Source organism: Sciurus vulgaris (assembly GCF_902686455.1).
Source record: "Sciurus vulgaris genome assembly, chromosome: X".
Taxonomy (NCBI): domain Eukaryota; kingdom Metazoa; phylum Chordata; class Mammalia; order Rodentia; family Sciuridae; genus Sciurus; species Sciurus vulgaris.
The window spans coordinates 18629726-18655937 of NC_136471.1; the positions used below are offsets into that span (position 1 = coordinate 18629726).

General features: G+C 42.6%; 1 long non-coding RNA gene across 3 annotated transcripts; it reads left to right on the plus strand.

Moving 5' to 3' along the window:
- The first annotated feature begins 13016 nt into the window (after positions 1 to 13016).
- LOC306651329 lies at positions 13017 to 24854 on the plus strand. Of its 3 annotated transcripts, none has more exons than XR_013761130.1 (5): positions 13017 to 13072; positions 17855 to 18010; positions 18123 to 18302; positions 20148 to 20226; positions 20986 to 24854. It is a non-coding gene; the product is annotated as an uncharacterized lncRNA (long non-coding RNA). The 3 variants fall into 3 exon arrangements; XR_013761131.1 differs by lacking the exon at positions 13017 to 13072 and adding an exon at positions 13085 to 15807; XR_013761132.1 differs by lacking the exon at positions 13017 to 13072 and having other exon boundaries at positions 15903 to 18010.
- Positions 24855 to 26212: the final 1358 nt, after the last annotated feature.

Sequence of the window (26212 nt, forward strand, 5' to 3'; positions counted from 1 at the left end):
GTGTAGTATTTTCTAATATCATATGAATAAGTGCCCTATGACCCTCTTAGGAGCAATTTTGAGAAATGGCAACTCATGTTAACTTCATGATTATATCTTTTGTATATTTTTATACCTTTTTTAAAGAAAAAAATAAAATTCTTGTGGCATGAAAATACCAGTTGGGCATTTTTATTTAACAAACACATATACAGCTTTTACTACAAGTCAGGCACTGTTTAAGTGGTTTACAAATATCAGTGCCTGGTCTCTTCTCTCTAGCATGACTTATCTCTTCTTTAAGGTCCTCCAAGAAAATCCTCCCCATCTGAGTATCTTCATCTGTATACTCATTTCACTTATTCTTTGTACCACTAACTCATAACTTGGTTACATGCGTTCTCAGTTTGATCGTTAGCTGTATCACTTTACATGCATGGAAAGCATGTGTTGTGGTTTGGATATGAGGTGTCCCTCCAAAGTTCCTGTGTTAATAGAGGAAGATTCAGATATTGGATTGGGAGAGCTGTAACCTCTTCAGTCCCTTCTAGTTTGAATGGACTAATTATTGGGTGGTAATTGTAGGCAGGTGGGTCATGGCTGGGGGAGGTGGGACACTGGAAGTATGCCCTACAAGGGTACATCTTCCTTGTGGCCTCTTCCTCCTTTCTGTGCTTCCTGACTGTCATGAGGTGAGCAGATTTCCTCTGCCAAGCCCTTCAGCCATGATATTCTATTTCGCCTCAGGCCCAGAGCAATGGAGTTGGCCAACCATGGACTAAACCTCTGAAACCATGAGCCAAAATAAACTTTTCCTCCTTTAATTTGTTCTTGTCATGTATTTTGGGCACAGCAACAAAAAGCTGACTAACACAGCCTCATAATACTTTGAAAATTTTTTCCCCAAACATATATGATCATAAAAATGTCACCAAAGTTTGGATGTCCATTAGCTTTCTCACAGGCTTGGAGGAAAAAGAGTAAGTGAATTGTTCAACAAATATTCATTTTCCAGTACTGTTACATGCTGGGCATGGCTGTAGGCACTGAGAATATGTCAGTGAGCAGAAAGAGACTCAGAAATTGAAGTCACACCACTGGCAAACAAGTAGGTAAACAAAGATAAATTCAGATAGTGACACATGCCATGGAGAACTTTAAACATAAAAACATGAAATAAACTGGTGAAAGGGCCAGAGTGTTGTCAGGCAAGGCCTCTGAAGACTCATAAGACTCATCATTTGAACTGAGTCTTTTTTTTTTTTTTTTTTTTGGTACCAGAGGTTGAATCCAGAGGCACCTTACCATGGAGTTACATCCCCAGGCCTTTTTACTTATTTATTTTTATTTGGAGACAGGGTCTCACTAAGTAGCTGAGGCTGGCCATGGACTTTCAATTCTCCTGCCTCAGCCAGCCTCCCAAGTTGCTGGGATTACAGGTGAACTGAATCTTGAATGTGAAGAAGGAGTCAGTCCAGTGATGATCTGAAGAGAAAACATTCCAGGTAGTACAAGCATCTCATTTAATCCTCACTACAACCTATGAGAGAAGTACTCTCATCACACCTATTTTACAAATAAGGAGACTGAGGCACAGAGTGATTAAGAAACATGTACCTATTAAGAAGTAGACTATTTCAAAATATCATATTGTATACCATAAATATACAACTTTGACCTATCAATAAAAATTAATTTTTTAAAGAAACAGATGATATTTTAGCACAATGTTTGCACATGTTGACATTGGTTAAATACATTAGATGATTAGATATTAGAAATACTATCAGGATAGTTGAAGAAACATAGTGTTTCATTTTAAAATCTTGCCCCTTCAGGAGGAGAGCCAGGTAATGATTCCTGAAACCAGTGGATTCATGGAACAAGTGTTTATTGCACCTGTCCTTTGTGCCAGGCACTATGTTAAGATGCCAAGGATGCAATGGAAAACAAACCCAACCAGGATGGGGAAATAAGTATAGATGTCTAAAGAGCTAGAGACTATATACAGAGGCTATTCTAGCCCAGAGAATGGGCCTGTGCAAAGACAAGAGGAACTGGGCCAACGTCATCAAAGTACAAGAAGACTAGTCCAATATAATGGAGGCAGAGTGGAAGGACCAATGATGGTACAAGGGGGCCAGAGAAGCACTGTAGATGAAACTACGTAGAAAAGAACTAGCACTTCCTGCCCCATCCACTCCTCAGATTATAGATCATTAAACACTAAACATACATGCAACTTGGCAAATAATACTAAGCACATCAGACCTACTATGTGCAAGTTGAGGCTACTGTGTGCAAGTAGAGTATTTCACAAGTATGAGGGACAATCTTTGCAGCAACACCCTCGCATTGTGTGTAGTGTATGAGCTTTGGAAGACACCCAAGACAACCCTGGTGATAATAATAGTTATCATGTTCCAGACATGTTATTTGCATGATCTTATTTAGTCCTTGCAACAATTCTGTATGGTAAAAATTATTTTTCTGTTTTATAGATAAGGAAACTGAAACTCATAAAAATTAAACTTACATAGTGAATAAACATCACTGGAACCCAAATCCAGGTTTTTCTAGATCCAAAGTTCCCTTTTGCCTCTCTACTCAACACCCCCTTGCACAGAAGACAATCTTCCATGAGAATTGGAAGATTCAGGAATATTGGTTGCCCACTCTTAGAAGAGGAAAATAACTTAGCTAAGCAGAGAAGAGTGAGAAGAAAATTCTCAGTGAGCATAAACATTGAGACAGGGTAGACAAGTACACTGTGTTGGGGGTGGACGCTTAAGAGGCACTTGTTCTAACCTAAGTGAGGGGAGATGAGGACAGCAGACATGGGAAGGGGTTGAAGGATAGGAAGAGAAGAAATGAGAACTATTGCAAATGGAGAATAGGACTTCATTCATTTTAGCCTACAGGAAACAGTCAAATGTCATATTCAGTTCCACTCATGAGATAAATTGAGTAGAGCACATGAATTTGAAGCCTGGAAAGCTCCAGATCCTGGAGCAGAGTCAACAGGCTTCATGAAGACATAAGATTTAAATTAAGGTCTGATCTGCCTCACTGGATATATGTAAAAAGGAACAGTTTAACTCAAAGAAGTCATTTAGAGCCCTAAAGGCTCAGAAGACATGGCTAGCTCTGGATTTAAGGAAGGAAACCAAGGCCAGGGTAGAGTACAGGGGTGAAGATGAGTGTAGGTTATACATGTTGAGTCTGAGGTGATGGTGACATCCAGGTGGATATGTTCAGAAATCAACTTGAGAAATGGAGCTACAACTCAAGTAAAGGATAGTTACCAGGAGATTAGGCCTTGGGAGGAATCATACAATGCGGGCAATTAAGACCACAGAATCAGAATTCCCAGACATTCAATCCTCCAAGCAAAATTTCAGATAAGGTCAGAGAACAGACATCAAAGAAGACAGAAAAGAAATACTAAAGAGAAGAAAGGAGAAGTATCATTCATGAAGTTCTAGGGAGGGGGGACTGAGTGGTCTATAGTGTCCAGTACAACAGACAAGCCAAGATGGGGCGAGCCTCAGATTCATAGAATTGAGAGTCTTCGAACTGAACCTGAAATGACAAGTAGAATTTCATCAGGTGAGGATGGAGGGGAAAAGCGTTCTAGGCAATGGGAACAGCAAAAGCAAACATGCAAAGAAATACTGTGATCAAGCATCATATTTAAAAAAAAGAATCGTATTTTGCATGAGTTGACATCCAGTACAATTAAGCATAATTTTTCAAAATTCAGTAGTAATATGCACTTGTCTTCAACATATCTTTACTCAGTAAAAGTGCATTTTGACCATTTCAGGTGCATATTTGATCTTCTCAATTGTGTGCTTCTTGTACCTGATCCCTGGCTCTTATTCACTTTGCATTTCTCTCATACAGATAGTACTTGTTAAAGATATACAGCAGGTGCTCAAACCCAGTTGGCTGACTGGATGACTGGTTCTAAGAAAGGGCCTGAGAGTCTATAAAAAAGGGAACCATTCTAAAGATGGAAAGATCAAAATATCCTAACAACTACATTTTTAGGCACATTCTCACTATGTTTCTGTGGCTGGCTTTGAACTTGTGATCCTCCTGCTTCAGCCTCCTGAGCTACTGGGATCATAGGCATGTGTCACTGTGACCAGCTTTAAAAAACTGCATTTTTCAATTTGACTAATTTAATTGCCTTTTGAAGCACCACTTCAGAACAGTGCTTCCCTTTATTTTGGTAATGTTCACTTAATTTTTAAAGTGAGATGATTTATAAATATCAATCACACAGTGTTCATCATACTTGTGATCATAATAAGAAATGCTTTGTTGCCATCAGAAGAAATGGGCATCTTCACCTTTCAATCTCTGGGAAAGCCAAAACTGTCTAAATTATTTGTTAGGATAATCGCTTGTCAGATATTTAAAAATTAGAGCCCTAATGAGATTTTTCCACTGATAAAAGGAGGCTCAAAATAATGTTCAAAGTTTTGTTCTTATAACCTGAAAATGGCAAGTCAAATTTTTTTAAAAATTGTGTAAAGTATATGTAAATGTTAAGGGAAAAAGTCTCTTATCCCTAAATTTGACTTTAATGTGCATAACCCATTTTTGAGATGCATATAAATTCCCCCATCACTCCATTCCTCCACCAATAATGAAAGCCTGGTCAAACATTAAAAGAAAAACAGTGCTACTCTCTGTCTCTCACCGCCCCCACATACCATGTTCATAAGAAATACATTATCAAGTGTTTTTTGTAAAGAGAAGGCTGACTTTCACAAAAACGTCTGTTAGTTCTAATTAGTGTTAATCCCTATGATGGATCTCAACAATATCCTGTTTAAATTGTAATTATAGTTGTTTATTCCAGAAAAAGAAAGAGAGAGAGACTTTGAGTCCTGTGATTTTCTACAGCATTTTTTCTAGAAGAAAACAAATGAGGTCAGATTTCAGCCTCTAAACTCGCATTGGTTATACAATTACAAGACCTTCTGTATTAGTTATCTATTGATGAATAACAAATTACCCCCAAACAACAAACTTTCATTGTCTCCCAGGTTCTGTGGATCAGGAATCCAGAACATCTTAGCTGGGTGCCTCTGGCTCAGGGTCTCTTGTAAGCTGCAGTCAAGTTATGGGCGGTGGCTTCAGTTGTCTCAAGTCTCCTTTGGAGCTGAAGAATCCACTTCCAAGCTCACTCAAGTAGCTGTTGGCAGGAGACCTCAGTTACTCCCTTGTGTCCTTCTCCATAGGCTGTCCAGGTGTCCTCATGACAGTGTGATGTAAAGACAGAGAAGGAAAGGAGGAGGGGTGACAAGAGGCCCAAGTCAGAATCCACAGTTTTCATTACCCAATCTCAGAAGTGACATCCCATCATTTCTGCCATATTCTGTTTGCTAGAAGAATCTCTAGGTCCTTGTCCATACACTAGGGGAAGGGATTACTCCAGGGTGGGAATACCAGGAGGTGGGAGTCACTGGGGACCATTGTACCCATACAGGCTGCTACCACATTTTCAATCTGACATGCTGGCAAACTCCACAAACACATTCTTCAAATTATTTAGGTTTTTTTTTTATAAATAAGTATTTATGTAAATGCAACACTCTTTCAATTTATTTGTGTAAATACATATGGCAAGACACCACCTGAATGGCAAAATATCTGCTATGTCACTGCTGCATCTTTGCCTCAGTCAGTTACTTTTTCCTTCTTTAAGGAAAATAAGTCCCACTAGCTGCGAATTACAGGACTGACTGACATGTAAAAACCATTCTGTAGAAGGCTCTTACTGAGGCCAGGATGAGGTGGTGAACACCTGTAGTCCCAGTGACTGAAGAGACAGGAGGATCTCAAATTCCAGACCACCCTGGGCAACTTAGTGATATCCTTTCTCAAGATAAAAATAAAAGTTCTGAGGATGTGGCTCAGTGGTAGAACACTTGCCTAGCATGCATGAGGCCCTGGGTTCCATCCTCAGAACTGCAAAAAAAAAAAAAAAAAAAAAAAAAAACCTCCTATTCAGTTGTTGTTGTTGTTTTTCTGGTACCAGGGATTGAACCCAGGGTCACTTAACCACTCAGCCACATCCCCAGCCCTTTCATATTTTATTTAGAGACAGGGTCTTGCTCAATTGCCTGGGGTTTCACTAAGTTTTTGAAGCTGGCTTCAAACCTGCAATCGTCCTGTCTCAGCCTCCTGGACTTACTGGCATGCACCAGCATGCCTGGCTCCTATTTAGTTTTATAAGGAGACATTGATGTAGCTATTTAAAGCCAAAAGAAAAAAATGTATAACAGAAAATAAACAATATAAATAATGATACTGGGTAGAAGTGCTAATGTTATTTCTAATGTTACCCATATTGGTGATAATAGAAACTCAACAATCCTCCAATGTACAGGGCAGGGGATATGGCTCAGAGGTATAGCACTTGCCTAGCAGAAGTGAGACCCTGTGTTCAATTCCCAGCATTGCAAAAATAAATAAATAAAACAATCCTGTAATGGCATTAAGATCAGACCAACAATCCTCTAAAGTAATTCTCAGTAGGGTGGGGAGGTGAGGGCTCCATGTAATTAGTCACCCTCTGCCCTCTAAATCTGTAGTTTCAACATCCATGCATCCAACCAAAAAACATGGATCAAAAATATTTGTAAAAATTTGCATCTGTACTGAACATATACTGAATTATTTTTTCTGGTCACCATTCCCCAAGCAATACAGTATAATAGCTGTTTACATAGCATTTACATTATATCAAGAATTATAAATAATCTACAGATGATTTACAATCATCTGGGAAGCTGGATGTGGTGGTGCATACCTGTAATCTCAACAACTTGGGAGACTGAAGCAAGAGGATTGTGAGTTCAAAGCCAGCCTCAGCAACTTAGCGAGGTCCTAAGCAACTTGGCGAGACCTGTCTCATAAAAATAAAAATTTTAAAAAAGGGAGGCTGGGATGTGGGTCAATCCCTGGTACCAAAATAAGCAAACAAATAAATAAAATATATGTAAAGATGCACATAGGTACATAGTGATATACTATGCTATTTTATATAAGGGACTTGAGCATGGAGGGATTTGGGTATCAGCAGGGACTGGGGTCCTGAAACCAATCTCCTGTGGATACTGTCAGGGGGCTTTGCCTCTTATCCTTAGGTAGTTGATAAGAATGGACAATATGTAAATATACATAATATATGTGCATGCATATGTATACACACACACACACACACACACACACACACACACACCACAGTTGCCCTTCAGTATCCACAGGGGATTGTTGGGTTTTTTTGTTTTGTTTTGTTTTGTTTTTTGCTTTGTTCTTATCCAATTCACAACCATCTGGTTGGGCCATTGGTGAAGTTAGTGAGACTTAACTAAAGGGTAATAATGCATGAAATCAGAGTGGCTCATGGGATTATTAAACACCAGTAGCTGAGAGGGGCTAACTTGGCATAGGCAGGTGGTGGGATGGGGGGAGGGAGCAGGTTGCCAGAAGCGAAGTGACAAGCCTGCTACAGAACATTGTCAGCGTTTATTTGCAGATGTTCTCTGATTGGCATGGGGGAATTCTTCTGAGTCAGGGAAGCAAATGCTATTCTACGATTGTTAGCAGGAATATTTAAATTGCCCAAGTTATTTTTATGTTGTTTCAAGTTCGTCACACATACCTTATTATAGAAACACCAGTTATGTAAATGATTCACCTTTTAAAGTTTTTAAATTTTTGACTTTTAGCCAAATACATATTTCTTTCTATCAAGAATTCTTTCAAGAAAGATCAGTGCAGTGGAGGAAGAAGAATGAGATGGGGAGACTAGGGAAGGATGGCACCAGGGGCGTGTATAATTTTGTTAAAATGAACCCAACTGCTATGAATGAGCATAACACTCCAATAAAATAAAAGAATACTTCTAAGATCTGTCTACAACTTAAAACACACACACATCTTTAGAAGTTTTTTTTTCAAGTGATGCCCACAGAATATTTATTCTATTTTCTAAACTACGTTTGCACGACAAAGCATGAAATGAGTCCCAGTGTTGGGAAAAAAGAGACACATTTTAAAGCCATAGGGAGGCTGGTTTCCTTGGGTCAGAGAAATTCCAGCCCTCCCCACTTCCAAGGGTGGGTCAGGTTAGGAACAAACTGACCCCAAATAAGCTTCAATGTCATTCCTACACGGACTCCCTGTAAAAATTTATAGTTTACAATCAAAATAAAATAATCTCTTCAAAAATCTTGTGCTTTTATGGTTTAAGCTACAGATTAATTATCATTTTCATTTCATATTTCTCCTTAGTTTTTGCTCCTCTAAGGTGGAGAAATCTCACTGTTAGGATAGACATACTTAAGTTCTAAATAAGTGGTGATATTTGGGTTACAGCAAGCACAGGGAACATCTAAGTTGCCCAAGTTATTTTCCAATGTTGTTTTAACTTCGCGAAAATATTTAATAACACTTTTTTAAAAATTGCCCATGAAAAAGAACATGGTCCAGTTAGAAGCACTGCCACCACCAAAAAACAATTAGGTTTAATCCAGAAATCATGTATTTTCAGTTCTCTGTTCTGTCCAATTAGCACGTGATGGTAAGTTTCTGGATTCTTCAAATTAATTTTTTTTGGGGGGGCTGGGGATATAGCTCAGTCGGTAGAGTGCTTGCCTTGCAAGCACAAGGCCCTGGGTTCAATCACCAGCACCGGGAAAAAAAAAAAAAAAAAAAAAAAGATACTGGGTTTCAATTTTTTTTTTTTTTTGCCTGATGTTTACTGGCATTTTAAAACATACTATGAGTAGCTAAATAGGAAATAGATTAAAGGTCAATTAAAAATCAAATCCTAGTGGGGACTTTTGGTGTGTGCATGTGCAGGTGGGTGAGAGGAGGAGGAGAAGGAGGGCTAGGGAGGGGAAGAGAGGAGGGGAGAGTAGCTGGAGGGAGGGTCTAGCACATTCCTGATACATAGTTGGCATACAATAAGTAGTATTTTTCCACCCTTTCTCTTCCCAAATTAGAAAATTCATTCCATGGACCCTGGGATATTCCAATTATTGAGATAGTCATAAGTTTCCCATCATTTGTAGTTCATAGGGACACCATTTAAGCTAAGTGTTGAAAACATTGGTTTGTCACACCATGCCCCTATGCAAGGTCTTTTAAAGGTTCCATATATTCTTACAACTGAAGTCAAAACTTCTCTGCCAACCTCCAACCCCTCTCCATTATCTGACCTCACCCTGTTTGCCCAACTGATGCCCCAATAGAAATTCTCAGCCCAGCTAGATCTATCTCCCTTTACCTCCTTTTCACCACCAGTCCCCTGACAATTCTCTTGGCCCTGTTCCATCCAAATTCCACCTTCCCTTCTAGGATCAACTTGAAACCTAAAAGTACAAAATGATAGTGATAGTAGTGAGCAGCTAATTTAAAAGCACATGAATTCCATATTATTGCAAGGGATACATTGTAAATGTCAGTCCCAGATGAATTTCTGTTGAGCCAACACATTAGATGGGGTTAAATAACCTTTGGTCAGCACCAAAGGTTTTGGAAAAATCACCTAAGCCAATGTTTGAGGATGTTTGCCATTATCGTAGTACCAATGCGACACCTTGTTCTCACCCCTTCTTCTCCTATGCATTCAGCAAATATGTATCAGACATCAACTTATGCCAATTATTGCCCCTGAAGTGCTGAGAAGATACCTTCAGATAGACACATCCCCACCCTCTAGGAACTCCTGCCTGCTAGGAAGACAGTCTCAGCACAGCTAAATTCATTAAAGTTCTGTGACAAGACAGGATAGAGGCAGTTAACTCCAACTCTAAGGCCATCTAAGAAGCCATTTGAACTAGGCCAGGGAAGTCTGAAGAAGGTGCAGCTGGAGGGGTCTGGGGTGCAACCAGGGAAGCAGATTAGAGCCTTGAATGCCACATTACAGAGTGAAACCTTTCAGCTGTGCAATTTTTGTGCAAATGATTGATATGATCAAAAATGTGTTTTGGGGCCTGGGGATGTGGCTCAATGGTAGAGCACCTTGCTTGGCATGTGTGAGGCCCTGAGTTCCATCCCCAACACCACACAAAAAAAGTGTTTTCTAGGCAGAACTCAGGAGTCCACTGAGGGGCAGAACTCATTTGAAAGATGAGTGAGGCAGTATGAGAGGGTCACCTTGATGACCTAGTGGTGATGAGTTGAGAGTTTGAACTTGAGGACAAACATTGGAATGGAGGGGAAGGATTTGGTATTCTTTTTCTTCTCTCACATTCTTTCTTTTTTGCATTAGCCCTTACTCTTACTTAACTCTTTTAACAATGCCTATGGTCTAGGCATTCCTGGGGACTATAGGCTAAAGAACCTGTCGAGCCCTGAGGTTTTAGGACAAATGCTAAAATTAAAAACTGGATCCAGATTTCCATTTCCTTTCTCATACCAATGAATGGAGCTTACTCTGGTCATTAACTACTATAAATTCTGTCCAAGATTTATTATAAGGACTCAGGGTATAGCTCAGTGGTAGAACACTAGCCCAGCATGTGCAAGGCCCTGAGTTCAATCCCCAGCAATGTAAAAAAAAATATTTTAAGAAACAGGGGGTAAAAGAAATGACATTTTCCACCAGTCCTAGAAACTCTGCTAATATTCATTCTCCCTCTCCCTCTCTCTCTCTCTCTCTCTCTCTCTCTCTCTCTCTCTCTCTCTCTCTCTCTCTCTCTCTCTCTCTCTCTCCCTCCCTCCCTCCCTTTAATACAAGCAGTCTGTGATGGGGACAAGAACAAAAACTTCAAGTAAGTTCTGGATAGTTCAGTGTTAACAACTTTCATGAAAATGTTTCAGTTATCTACATTAACTTTCTCTCCTCTGTTTCAACAAAATATTTCATGCTTTGGAATACACATAACTGCCCCTTGGTTTTAAGCAAAGATAGCATCCCTCAGCAGCCTTAATTTCCTGTTCCCTCCTCTTCTCTCTATCCAGTAAGATATTATTTGCCCCCAGGAGCATTTTCCCTTTACATAGCAAGATCCTGAAAGTGATGTCATTCAGCCTTGGCAGAGCACTGTGCTTTTTACAGGACCTCCTTGGTCTGGTCACTTGTGGGTTTGTTTGTTTGGTTTTTTTTTTTTTTTTTTTTCTTCAATTTTTAAAATCTAAAAGGAGAAACCAACTGTCCAAATGCTCTTCAGCCTCCCTGAACATGATTACATTTGACATGTTGACATTGATATATATTGGAGTTTCTTTTTGTTTTCTCTTTTTCATAATTAGGTAACACTCCAGGAAAGTGCTAGAAGTATAAAGTTAGAAACTGATCACTATAATTTTATGGAGAAAGCAAGCAACAAAATCTAGCCTAGGAGTACACTTGAAGTCTTGTTCTAGACACCATGTACACAAGAGATGGGTTTTGCATCTCCAAGTTCGAGTCATTATATTTTGCTCTATCAGTTCACATTCTGTGCAAAGGACAGTAAGCCGTGCCCACTTAGGACAGTCACACTGTAGGGCCAGTACTGTGTCAAGGGAGAGGAAGGCTGCCCTACACCCCTACATTGTGGCCCTCTTTTATGCAAAGGTCTGATCATTTCTATCATTTGAGACAGTCCTTGATTTAATGGGCAAAAATCCAGAAGTAATTAAGACAGTAACAGTACACACCCAACAAGAAAAACATGCCATGTTTAGAAAAGAAATCCCAGCAGTTGAAGGCTGCGATTCTGCATTTCTGAGGAGGGAAAAGAGATCTTGAGATCAAAAGCAAAAGCCGTCATTGACTTACTAAGCTCCTCTTTGGCAGAAAGGAAAAATTTACTAATTCATTCTCCATTTTTCTGGTGAGATCACGGTGGTGGGAGAAATTATGAAAAATTTCCCCAAAGTTTGAAGTTTTGCAAGTAACTATTTTTTATCATAATTAATTTCATAAAAGAACATAAAAATCACTAAAGGGCACTATCTTTTTGGTTTAATCTTGTAGTAGGTCAGGCATTATTATATAGTCGCTAGTCACGACTAGCCTTTGCTTGAACCCTGAAAAAAACCCTTTATAAATAACACAGTAGAAGCTTCATAACACGATTCCAGTTGTTTTCTTTCTGTTAAATCTGTAACTCTATCCTGATTTTTATCTCTCTGAAGACTTCTGGATATTTACAACATAAGGAAAGTCTTGTTTCCCTAACTCAAGGCCTTGGTGAAAACATAATCATAAAAGGCACTTCTATTTAAACTAAAAAAATGCTAAGTTCTAGAAATTTACTTTGTAATTTCAAGACATTTCAATTCAGCATGATTCTTTAATATTTATTTCCAAAGGCTCATTCACAATTGTTTTTCAGAAAACATTCCCAAAATTATCCCAAATTCCTTGTTATTCATAACCTCCTCCTCGAATATCTCCAGTCTAGAACTAATTTATTTTTCTCGTCTGTGCCTTCAGACCCTTCAAAGCTATAGCTAAACTCTCCTTCCCTGGCTTACTATAATTATTTCTTATCAAGGTAATTTCTGAATGTTACATGGAAGAAAATGGAAAGAAAAGTGTATACTATTTTCTTGAAAATACTTTAAAACAGTATTTCAGAAATGACAAAAAAACAAAAACAAAACAAAACAGTGGATGGTGTGCGTTTGGTTTGGGGTTCCTAGCTGCTCTGTGAGAAGCCCTTGCCTCCCCAGTTGGCGGCCTCCCTAACACCCACGTTGGTGAGCTTCTGAACCCTTTTTAGGGCAATTTATGTCCTGTGAATTGGGTCAAGTTGGGAAAGGCCTAATAAATGAGAAGCCATTTGCAGAATCAGGGTTTGCTTCAGAGGTCCTAAGAAAATCCTCGAGACACCATATTTGAAAATATTTGAAGATTGTTCAGTTGAGTAAATACTTAAGCCTGCCCTCCCTCACTTTCTCGGGCCTGTAGCCATATTACTCACCCTCCAAGAATTCATCAATATTCAACTGGCTCGCTAATTTGCTGATGTAGCAAAAGGAGTTTAATAAAGAAAGCTGTTGCCATTTTTCTTTAGAGGACATGCCACAAACTCAACTTTCATCTGTCAGCGCTGGAATCTTCTGAATTTAGGTAAGGAAATGAATGCTTACGTGCAGCAACCCAAGCAAATTTGCCCACCAAGCTGAGCCTTAGAAGCCCACAGAAAGCCTTTCACCCCAAGGACACCGGGGTTTTGTAAATGATCTATCTGAGGATTTGGAAGCTTGTTCTGTCACGTCTGGCAGCCCGGCAAACTTTCAGCCACGTCCACGAAAGATTTTGAAGATGTTAACAAGGAAATTGTAGTTCTTAGTATCAGTTTTAAGCGCCCGCCGAAACAGTACACGTTATCAGCCGTTTTAAAACCTTTCCTGAAAAGAAAATCTTGCTCTGCAAAATCTTTTTGGTTAACTTCTCAAGACAGCTTTTGCAGACCCTAGAAGACTCCACTCTTCTGCCCTCTTGCCCCCCGCGCCCCAAAAGCCACAGACGACCGCAAAAGGCCGCGCGCGGATTGCAACGCCTTGAGTCCTCAAGATCGCCCTTGCAAAGAAATTCAATTTAAGTTTTTACATCAGTTCAACAGAAATGGCAGTCAAATGCACGCGAGGGTTAAGTGGCTCAAGAAACTGGAGCGCGGAGCACCGCGGGATCCGTGGTTTTCTTTTTGAATGCTGATTTGGCGTGTGTGCGTGCGTGCGCGCGTGTTTCACTGTTACTGTTTTCTTTCGGCACCTGACTTTTCCTCCCACAGCCCGCACGCGGTTCTCGATGATCTGGTGCAGTCTACAGGCTGCGACAACTTCGGCTTCCCTGGGGGAGTGTAGGGGTCCCTGGCCACAGCCGCAGCTACAAGCGCGCGGCTCAGCTTTCTGCGGTCGGCGAGTTTCCTTATTAGTCCGCGGGCGCAGCGGAGCCTACCGGGTCGGAGTCGGGCCTCCGGGCAGCGGAGAGACTCCAGGGAAGCAATCCCCAGCCTGGATCTCCAGGCGAGCAAGCCCCGCAGCTCCTCCGCTGCTCCACTGCAGCGCACTGTGCCCGGCTGCCCACCTGCCCCGGGGTCCCAATGGCTACTCCGGGCCTGCGTCCCTTGCCCAGGGCCTCGGCGGATTCGGGCCAGCGCTACCCATTGCTCTTCCCGTCCAGATTCCCCCTGAGTTTGAGTGCTGCTGGCTCAAAGATTTGTCCCACCCGGGACAGGGGGAGAAAAAGAAGCCGCATTCATTTTCCACGACAGCGTTCAGGCGCTATTTTATAAGGGGATCCTCCGAAAATTTTTATTGTGACATTTTGCAAATATGCAAGAAAATTGAAAGAACAGTACAACGAACGTCTATTTACCCCCCACCAGGTCGCAACTAATGTTAGCATATTACAACTTTCTCTCTCTTCCTCTCTCTCTTTCTGCACCCCCCCGTGTGTGTGTGTGTGTGTGTGTGTGTATGTGAGAGAGAGAGAGAGAGAGAGAGAGAGAGAGAATGTGTGCGGATGTTAGCTGCATCATTTGAAAATTGCAGACAACGTGACGTTTCACTTCTCTACACTTCGGTATGTATCTTTTGCGGATAAGGACATCATCCTACCTTCAATGCCATTCTCACACCCATGAAATAGCACCGTCCCTATCAGCATCTAGGATCCAGAGTAAGGGCTCCATTTCCCTCCTGTTACCCCAGTTCAATTTCCTTCAGTTTCCCTTCTTGGACTGGACACATGTATAAATGATTGCTCCCTCCCTCTGGGCCGTGTCCTCAAAGTAGACCACCAGGACCTCAGGGGGCTCGTCCTGTTCCAGGGACTTCTCTAATGAGAGCTTGGTAGCGTGATCAGCTCTGGGGAGTCCCAACAGATCAGGACTCAAGTGGGTGGCGAGAGCGCTACGCTCATGCGGTCTGAGGCTCCTTGTTTCATCTCCCAAATCATTTCAGGCACACCCAAAAGCACAATGCTAGAGGCTTCGCTCAACCACCTAGCGCCCTCCTGGCAACTCAAAGGGCACCACGACGGGACCAGTGAGAGCAGGGTGGCTTCAGTCGGGTGGGTCTCTGGGTGTGCCCTTGGCTTTGCCATTTTCCATTCTGCCTTTTTTTCTCCCCGGACCCCTGCTGTGTTGCTCTGCGTTTACTTATTATGGGCGCCCTGTGTCCTTCTTGGCCCTTCCCGGCTTCGGGCCAAGGCTGTGGCGCTGAGCGCCTGCATACACCCCCCCTCCGCTTCCCTACCGCTCCCTCTTTTCCCCTCCCCCCTTCCGCCCCCGGGCCCCAGAGAGAAGCGGGAGAACTGGGGGGCGGGGAGCTGGAGCACCGCGTGGCCACGCCCCCCGGGCCGGCTTTTTCTAGGACCGCTCCAGGAGCCTCTCTGCTGGCTGCTCCCGCTCGCCTCCCCGGGTGCGCACCGCTCCTGCCCCGCGCTCTGCTCAGCGCCGCTCGGCTCGGCTCCATTCCGCCTCCGCCACGCCTCTCTCCGAGCTTCGGCCACAGCCAGCGGAGCGCGCCCTCAGGGCCGCCACCCCGACCCCTGGCTCTGGGACCCTGTTGCTCCGTGCGAGGCACCTCGCGCCCTGCGACCCCACCGTCTCGCAAGTCCCGGCCCTGCTCTCCGCCCCGGCCCTCGCCCTCTCTCGCTGTGTGTCTGTCGGTTTAGCTGTCTTTCCGCCTCCCCACCCACCTTTTCCTTCCTCCCTCTCTGGCTTGCTTGCTCCTTCGCCAGCTCTCAGACGCCGGCGAAGCAGCTTCGCAGGAAAATCCCAGAAACCTTTGCAAAAAGCTTACAATGAAATTTAAGAAGTTCTTCGATTTCGGCGCCATTTTCGAGTGGAGCGAGAGGTGACATGCGATTTTGTAAAAAGGGACTTGTTGGCTGATGTTTTCCCCATTTGTAACGTTGGTTACAGGCGACTGAAACAAGTCTAGTGGTAATTCTGAAAAAACTTCTGTGTCGCTTTGGGGTGGAAAAGCACGTTTGGGGGTTGGGCTGGGGGGTGAGACAGACCTTTAAAGTGTTCATCAAGTGAGTGTGGCCGGGAAAATTCTCAGGAAACGGGCCCAGAGAAGTAAAGATTGGGAGGGGCGGGGAGAGAAAACTGAGTAAGGGGCAGTGACCGCCTGTCAGTCTCGCCTGGGTGGGAAGCGACCGGTTTTGACGGAACGTAAATGGGCTTTTGGTGACTCGTATTTGTAAGCAGTAAGATATGTCTTGGGCAGAAATGTGAGATTAATTTTTCATTGTCCCTCCCGAATTACAGCTTTCAAGATTGTTTAGTTTTCCCCGTGGGAAACTTGACATTGGGAAAGTTTGGCCCGAATGCGCACAAGGGAAAGCGCACCGTGTCTGGGGTGTGGGGAACAAGGTATTTGCAAAATTAAAACACAGAACGTTGTAAAATCTGAACAGAGGAAGAGGCGTATTCTTTGGCTCTTAAATCATTTGGCCAAACACGTTGCAGTTCAGAAGGGGGTGGAGCTATGGCAACTCGAAAGTATCGATTCTTTGTCTATTGTATCAGCAAATGACCCTCTTGTGATGTGACAAGACTCCTCTTTGTACTCTCTTTTCGTAAGTAAATTTCAGTCTCAGGGGAAATTCCTAAACTAGGGGACCGAGGTGGCTTCTTTTGGATGTAAGTCGTTGAACAGTCACTGAGAGAGAAGAAAGGGGTTAAGAGAAAAGGATTAATGAGTTCGATTCCAGTGAGTTTACAAAGCAATCTGGAGGGAACTTCACCTTTGATACCGATGTTATTTCGAAGGAACTTTTGTTTTCCTAAGTAGCCAACTAAGGAAATGTTAAATTAGGAGTGATTTTAACATCTGATGTGGTGATTTACGTATTTGTGCAGGACATAAAATATTTAATTGGGAGAAAGTTATAGACTTCCAAAGTATAATTGTACGTTTGCTAAACATGCTTTTTTTTTTTTTCTTTTTAAGGGCAACCAACGACGTTTTTCCTCCATTATTCCCAAAGGTCAATGTAAAAGTCATTAATATAGTCAAAGCAAGATGGAATTTAGAGACACTTAATTGTCCCGATTTAGGAAATGGGATTATTAAAATTAATGACTTTGTTTATCATGACCAAAACAGCGTATTTGTTAGTAACAGATCTCAGTCTGTGGTGTTATGAATTTTGTACCTAGTCTTATAAAGTACTCCGAATATTTTATTAGCTAATAAATAGGACACAGCATTCATTCTACTGGTTTTGAAAATCCCACATAATTTAAAAATGTAACAAAAACACTTAGCAGATTTGATTACTTTAAATGTCTACTACTTGTACCGAAATATATTTTAAGTTTCAAAGCTACTATGGTTTTATTTTTTAGGTTTGTGATTCCAGGTTTAAGGGTGTTGTTTTGCTTATACTTACTTGAATATTTTGTTAAACAAAAGGAGAGGAATGCGTGTAACTTATTGCTAATGTGTCCATTTTGAAAAGAAAAAAAGTGGTATCTAATGAGTTAATCATTAAGGAGCATGCACAGTGCGGGCCATTTCAGGACATGAGTTTCTATGGAGCTGCTCGAAAAAGGAAGGAGTGATTCGACATCAAGAATTTAAACTTTTTGCTTTGTGTTTTGATGGGTGACATTGATAGGTGTAAATCATTTATAAATAAGATTGAGTCCCAAATTTAAAAAATTATCTTCCATTCTTCACCATTAAAAAATAACTCGAAATGATTATCACCTTTAAATCATCTGTGTCTATTTTCAATAAATGAAAACGGGTTTTTAAAATGGGGACAATTGATGAGACACAATATGCAGCAGGAAGAAGTTTCACCAAGACCTTGAAACTGGCAAGAGTAATCCAGATGTTGCCAAATCGTCTCGATTTATTTAATCTTATTTCTCGTCTATTTTTCCAGAGGTAAGATTCTCTCCCATCTTCATTTCCCATCACCCATCGCTCTGTTTTTCACCACTACACTTTTCCAAGATTCATCCTCGGAGGGGGGGAATCGAGAGCCACACCCTTCACTCTACCTGCAGATCCTGGAAATCAAACGGTGAAGTTATTAAAAGTACGTTAATATGAGCGTTGTGTCTTAGTCTTAACTTTTACTTCATCCCCGCTGGGCCGGGCAGGGTAGGGTGGGGCTTCTTTCCCGTCACGCATTCCTTCTTTACCCGCAGGTATCCCAGAGCGATCCCCCTTCGTTGACTCCGAGGGGATGCAGCAGCAATTCATGTTTTGAAGTGCTCTAAATGGTTCAAAACGTGAGGCGCTGCTATACCCCCTCGCGGGGAAGGTAGAAGGTAGGGATCTGCTGGACAGGACCGGGACCGCTCCCTGCAAGGCGGCCTTCAGAACAGGTAGGTGGGCGGGGGTCCTCTGCCTCTCTTCTTTGTTGGTCTGCGCCCTTGGCTGCCCAGGCAGCACCGCCTTAGTCCGGGGAGGGCAACACTGTTCTGCCAGACTGGGAGGGGCAGCGGGTCAGGGGTCGCGCGCGCAGGCGGTGCACTTTGAGAAGGGACCTGGTGCCCCGCACTCAGCCGTGTCCTAGCAGCGGGAACAGTACTGCAGTGATCCATTAGTGCTCTGGAGTATTGTTTCTGCTGCCAGGATAAGTCTGGGACTTTCACACGGGCCCAACCCATCAGGTAAGTCTCAGTCCATCACCTGCAGCATGTGCCTTGGGAGCAGCGATACACTCTCAGGACTAGAATGTTTTTCCTCCGGGAAACGTTTGCCTGTCTTTGAATACGCGACTGGGCGTGACAGGCTTTATTTTAACACCCCCTTTCCCTGCCCAGGTAAAACTGAAATGATTGGGGGGGAAAAAGCCCTTCCTGACGACCTATTAGAATGCCACCCACAGGACAACGAAGAACGCTCATCTTAAGTCCCCAACAACGCAACAGGGGTGGGAGTGCGGAAAAGGAGTAAGGGGAAGCTGGAAGGGTGACTGCAAGCTGTCCCCTCTTGTCTTAGCGGTTCCTGGTAAACAGGCTCACGTCCTGTGTGGAAAGGATCTGGGAGTTCAGGAAAGATTATGGGGCCCTATTGGCGCATCTCACCCTTCCCTGGGCTGTGTTGCGGGGAAGCTTTCCTGGAGCTCAGGTATCCAAGAAGGATCAAGCGAGGCCTTTCTGGAGGGCAGGCGAACCCAAGGCGTTGTGGGAGGGCACTGACCCTCCCCTCGGAATCTGAGTCTGAGACCAGAAGGGACTGTGGTGACCTGAGGACAAGGCCCCGCAATGAGGCTCTGTGTTTCTAGCTTCTCTTTTCCGCCTCTCCCAAAATCCTGCCCGAGATTTCCACCCCGAAGGTGGGACACCAACGACACCTTTGTCACCCTGAAAAAATCACAGGATGTCCCACTGGAAAGGCATTGGTTTCACAGCTCGGGGCAGCACCTGAGCTGTCAATTCAGGGGCCTTTCGCGATTCCAAACTTGTGCGCAGGCGCTATGGCTAATTAGTGCTGCACATCTGTTGTCTAAAGCCACCTCCACCCCTCACTGGACTGGCCCATTAAGCCTTGGGCGAGAAAACGTGGGAGTCGCCTAGGAACTTGACAGCTGGCCTAGAAAAGCGGGCTAATTCTCCGAGAGGGGACCTACTATTCCTGTGACAATCACTTTAGATCTCATTGTTTTGATCAGGGGCCCGGGCAGGTAAATGACCTGGCAAACACGAAAGGAGGCAAACACGTTTTTTGTCATCTTAAAAGACAAAGTCAAAACATGTACACGCACACAAGTAACCCTCTTGTCGACATGAAACGCCTTGAACTGGTCTTCCCGGGGGTCCGGGCGTGGGCGCCCAATTTCCAGCTGGGGGAGACCCGAGGTTCGGGGTAGTCCAGAGCTGGGAGTTCGGCTCCAGCCGCCCGAAACATTCGCTCTCCCAGACTCCCTTGCGCCCGGGCAGTGCTTGGGGGCAGCTTGGGTCCCTTCCGGCCGGCGCGGTCCCTCGGGCTCCCAGGGGCGCTGCGACCCTGCGACCTCTGCGGGCCCTTGACTCCCTGGTTCGCTGGCGGCTATTCCGCCTCCATTGGCCAGGGCCCCTCCAGCCCGCAGTCCCCGGGCGCGAATGGAGAACAGGTCCGCCTTCCGTTGCAGGGGGGTTGGAAAAGGGCACCTTGAGACTCCCCTTCTGCAACTCACCAGCTTCCCTTTTTTTCTTTCCGTTCTGTACGGTTTTCCTTCGAGCCAGGAGAGAGTGCCACCCAACCTTCCCGGAGGACCTTGCCCACGCCATCCGGCTCCCTCCAGTGGGCGCCTGCAGGACCCAGGTGAGGGGCCGGGCCATTGCGGACCGCGAGGGGCGGAGGGCAGGGAGAAAGTGATCCTAACTTGGGGGTGTTGCCTCCCAGAATCTCGGGCGATCCTTTCCCAGGGCTCCCAAGAGGCTCCCAAATTGAGCTTATCCACACAGTCCTCTGATTGCGTGGTGCCCTTCTGACTTAAAACATTCCTTGCACCTTTATTTACACAAAGTTGGGGTGTGCCTAGATTTTCCTCCAGGGACAAAATTCTGAGTAAAACAATATTTTAGTCAAATATTTCTGTGTCAATTAAGAAGATGGCAATTCGTTCCAGACTATAAATTCTCTTTAACAACCCCCTAAGGTATTTTTAAAATTGTTTTGTTTTTCAACATTGCTAAACGTGCAACATAATGTATGGGAGACTTGTATAAAGTGAATCAGTGCATAGTCAGCTGATTAATTGATCCAGCTTTACCACCCTCAACTAGACACCTTTCCATTGTTTGCTCAGTTTTTCCCAGCACATGTTATTTGTTAGTGAGGAAGCTGCTGTACATAAGGCATTGTATAGTTTATTAGACAGATGTGGTTCTTAAGACAGGAGAAGCTTGGCCTAGCTCTAAATCTAAACTGACATTTCTGTAAGTTGGGGGACAAGATATACAGGTTACTTTGATAAAGTAGAATTGAATATAATTTCTTAAAAACTTTAATCATACGAATATTTTTTGAAGGCATCCAACATCTCCAGTTAGCAGTACTGATTTTTTTTTTCCAATCAAGGAACACTACATCAACACTCTTGGCGGGGATCTGGACATGGAAGACTCCTGTTTCAAGAAAATATAATCATCTTTCAAAGGCTGTAACTTATATGCATTTCTAACTGACTAGGTATTGAAAACCACCCAAGTGTCCCACCATAGGGGAGTAAAATAGAATCAATCACTCAGTGTAATATTATACATCTTTAAAAATGTTATTGGAAAATGTATGATCTGTAAGTCAAAAGAATCCTCTCCCACCATTTCTTTCTTCCTGCTGTTCCCCCATATCCATGTTTCTCTGTTCCAGTTGGCATGTAATTTTATTTTCCCCACCAAATGAGTCAGTCACAATGGGAATGTCAATTGATTTGTATAGATGTGTGTCAATGTTATATGGAAAATTAGGTGCCAATAACCAGGGCCACAGGAAAATGCAGTGGTTGCAACTCTCTGTAACAATTATGCCTGCACACAAACAAGGACAAAAGTGGAACCCCAAACAGAAAAACAAATGCATATTCTCCAGTGTGGGGAGATGGAAGGGTTGTATACTGCTTTTGGTTTCAGTTAATATGGGCAATGTCCAATTAAAAAACCCTAATAAGGACTCTGCAGTGCAAATTATTTTGCTGAATGTTTTAAAACACCATGCCTGTCAACCCATCAAGGCAGAAGGGACCACAGGGGACTGGGTTTGTTCCATGAATCTTGGACTGTAGAGCTCAGGGCAACACCTGGAAAAAGCATGATCCTATAAGATGGAAGTTAACAGGCAGCTTTCCCGAGAGACTCTGCAAGAGGAAAGTAAAAATAGGTTCAAAAAGCATGCTTGAAGCCAGGCTCGGTGGCCCACGACTGCAATCTCAGCAACTGGGGAGACTGAGGCAGGAGAATGGCACGTTCAAGGCTAGCCTCAGCAACTTAGTGAGAGAGACCCTGTCTCAAAAGGAAAAATAAAAAGGGCTGGACCTGTAGCTCAATGGTAAAGCTCCCTTGGGTTCAATCCCAGTAAAACACACACACACACACACACAAACAAACAGCATGCTTGGGGAAGATCAATAAAAGTTTACCAACGTAAGTTAAAGTTGAGGACTATATCCAAGTTGGCATAAATTTCTAAAGACCTGTCTTCCCATTGGCCTGCAGTATTAGTCTCATTCCCTAAAGTTTCATATATGCCTTTGTACTTTTAGTGATTACATTATTCTCAAATGAAAAACTGTGTATATACCAGTTGCAGCAAATGTGTCTCTCCCTGCCCCTGTGTGTACCCACCCATGCCACCCACTAGTTACCGCTTACTAAATGAACAAGGATCTATGGGCTCTTTGCTGATACCCACCTATCTGCCACCTTTGCCTCCCTCCCTGGCTCCACAATTGATCTCTAGCAAATTCAAAAGGGCTTAAACCCCCAGGAGGATAGTAAATTGAGTCATTAGGGAGGAGCCCGGAAAGAATTCCACTTCCTGTGGTTGCTCCAACCTTGGAGCATTCCCCTTACACTGTTGAGCTCTAGAATCTGAGCAACTGGTGGGAGTGTGGGGTGGTGGCCCTGCCTTCACCACCAGAGTCAGGAAGCTGAGAACAGTGCGTGCAGCAGGCTAAGGCTTGGTTGCTTTGAACTCTGGTTCTGCGGAGGCAGCTCCCTCACCTATTTTCAGTCCCCAGCTCTACTCCTGACCAGACCCGATTATTTTCCCAAGAGCAGACCTTTGTGCCAGAGACAAAATCTTCAGAATCCTCCTAATCCCAACATTTTGCTTTGTATGGTGCTTTTACCCACTTTTCCAGTTGCTTTCCTATCTGTCATTTGCAGCAACCTTGAAAGATAAGTAGAGTAAGGCAGTGAAAAACAATTACAAACAACAAACTAGGATTCCTGGAGGGTAAGGACATGTCAGGGACTAGCCTCTAGGACCTCTCCCTTTAAATCTATTAATCAGAACTGACTACACAGTAGTGACTGGAGTTGAAGTAGTATGTTCGGTTAGAAAAATTCCAGGTGAAACTGACTAGTTTTATGATGATCTGGACACTTCCTGGGTGGAGGCCCGTGATTAACCTCAGTATCACTAAATAATGATTGTAAGTTACCCAGCTGTGTGAGCAAGTCAATGTGCACAAGCTAAAAAAGCATGATTTAAATTCGTTTAAAATCTCTGGCCCGTGTTTAATATTATCTATAGATTCCCCCAAATTAATCATAGGAGAGCAAATGGAATGTCCAATTATAATTGTTAATTTAGTCACTCAGTACTACCTTTTTGGCCAGTACAAGTGATGATTGTAAAAACTACCTAGAAGCCTGGAAAGTGCATACAAAACAAGTTTTAAAAATCGGGGCTAGAAAATCACAGGGACTCCAGTAACTGAAAACTAGGAGCAGAAACTGGAGTGCAAAACAAATACTCTTGTTGCTTAATGGTGGTAGAATAAGACCAGAAGTTTCTTCTTTCTGTACTTCATGTATTTGTTGTTGTTGTTGTTGTTGTTATGCTGTGCTTTTTTGTTTTTTTACACTGTCAAACATAATTCTCTAAAAAGTCTTTAGGGGTCATGGGCGATACAGCAATTTGGGGCCAAGGATGCAGAGACCTCAGACATCTCGGGGATCATCATGTCACGAGATACCACTGTGCACTTGTGACAGATTGATAACTGAAAGGTCTGGGAGCCACTCATCTTCATAGCAATATGTGTTGTAAGTATTACAAGATAAGTCTATGGAAAGATCAGGAAGAAACTGTGTGCCATGGGGTGAGGGCCTGAGTGGTATTTTCAAAGAGTTTAATGGGAATATCTTTATTTTTTTAATTTCTATTTAGTGAATTGAAATTTACACAGGGCATATGATTTTATATTCAGGCTAGGATGTTAAAACAAAGAATTTATGCTCAAGAAGACAAGTACAAAAACATTAACCATTAGGCATTATAGACACAAGGTCATCTTTAACGTGTTGACTCCGTACAAGTGGCCAAGAAAAATAGGCAAACTGCATGAACAGAAAGTCACAGAAACAGACAAATACATTCATGTCAGTATTTTTGAGGATGGAAATTGAGAACATCCTGAATGGCCAACAACAAAGAATTGACTAAATAAAATAGGGTGTATCTAATACAACAGAATAGGATGGTTTCATTTAAAATAACGTTTCTGAAAATAACTTTTGTGACATAAAAATGTACTCGTGGTAAAATGTTTAATGATAGAAGAAACACAAAATGTTTTCCCTTCTCTGCAACATAAGTACATACAGAGCATTCTACCTTCATAGTACTGTATCAATCTACAGATAAAAGGCCAGGAGGGAATACATCAACACTTTATGGTGGTTATCTCTGAGCTACGGTCTAAAGTATAATCAAAGAAAGATGTGAGGGGCTGAGAGTGTAGGCCACTGGTAGAGTGCAGAAAGGTGTGAGGCCCTGAGTTCAATCCCTAGAAAAATAAAGATGCTAAACTATTTTTGCGATGTGTTCCTAATATGTAACATGAATGTATTGGGAACATTTTGCATTCATAGTTTTGTATCAATAATATAGAAAAAAGGCCAGGAAGAAGTAAAACCAAGTCTCAAGGTGGTTACCTCTGAGTTGTAACACTATAAGGGATCAAAGAAAGATGCTGAACTGTTTTTGCGATGTGTTCCTAATATGCACTATGAATATATTGGGAACATCTTGCATGCATAGTTTTGTATCAATATACAGGCAAAAGGCTGCAGGGAAGAAACAAAAAAAATCTAGCAGTAGTTATCTGTGGTTTGCATTCATAATAAAAGTAAGGTGCAGAATTATTTTTGCAATATGTTCCTGAATATATAATATAAGTATGTATTGGGGACATTTTGCATCCATAGTTTTGTATCTATCTATGGAAAAAAGGCTGGGAAGAAATATAATAAAATTTGAATAGCAGTTATATTCTGAGTTTCTAGTATTATAGGTGATGTTTGTTTTTCTTTTTATATTTTAATGTGTTTTCCAAGTAATACTTGTATAAACAAAATGTTACTTCTATAACCATAATAAAGCTTATTTTAGTTTTAAAAAGAATTTGTATTTAAGTTCTTTTAAGAAGTCTGAATCCTTGACCTGGGGTTGGGGAAACTTCTTATTTGAGCAGCAGTGTGCCTAGAATACATTTTCAACCTATCTTGCAAAACCTTGCGAAGCTTCAGTTGGATCTGCAAGTACAAATATGTTTTTCCCTTTGCCCTTGGCAAAAGAGAAAGAAAGTATACTTTAAAAATATAACCATTCAGAATAATAATAGTAATATGGCTAACCACACTGCTATCTCCCATCTAATTAAAGTATCACTTTAAGAAGTAAAGAAAGTTGAAATGGGCTCCTTTTCCTCTAGCAGCAATTCAGGAAGGCGGTACTTGGATGTTTGCCCAGGGCCTTAAGACACACTGACCAGTTTGGGACATGCCTGCATGTCCCCTGCATTTCCCCACAAAATCTGCCAAGTTCCATTAAACTGGTGTTAGAGGGCACATGTGATCCCCTACCTGCCCAATTTAAGCAGCCCTTGCTCTGGTAAAAGATGAGACAAAACCATTTGGTAACACAACTGGCCCATGATCTGATAAGGCACCTATCAAAGGTTTTAATGTCCCTCAATTGCACCACATTAGAAGAGGAACAAGGGTCCTCCAAGCCTTCTAAAAGCACTCTGGGGAAACTGTTTTCCTCCAAAGAATCATTCCTACACTAGCAAGTCCATATCACTAGACATTACTTTCAAAATATATCTGTCATATTCCTTAAAGCAGAAGTTGCATTCATGAGGCAAAATTATCCAATTACAAACAGGCTTGGAGCCAGGTGCGGTGGTGCACGCCTATAATCCCAGCAACTTGGGAGGCTGAGGCAGAAGGATCTCGAGTTCAAAGTAAGCAACTTGGTGAGACCCCATCTCTAAATAAAATACAAAATAGTGCTGGAGATGTGGCTCAGTGGTCGAGTGGCCCTGAGTTCAATCCCCAGTACCAAAGAGAGAGAGAGACTTGCGAGACCATACTTCCCGTGTCCTAATGCTATGCCCTCATTCTGCTTAGCAACAAATAACTCCAGCCCAACTTGTCCTTTTGCTGAAATGTGTACACTTCTCTTTTAAGTCTTTCATAAGCATTTTTGCAACCACATTCTATTAGAGCATATTTACTTGGCGCCTAGCTTTGTACTCCTTAACTTGTGAGGAGAGACGATGCAAGAGAAACAAGGG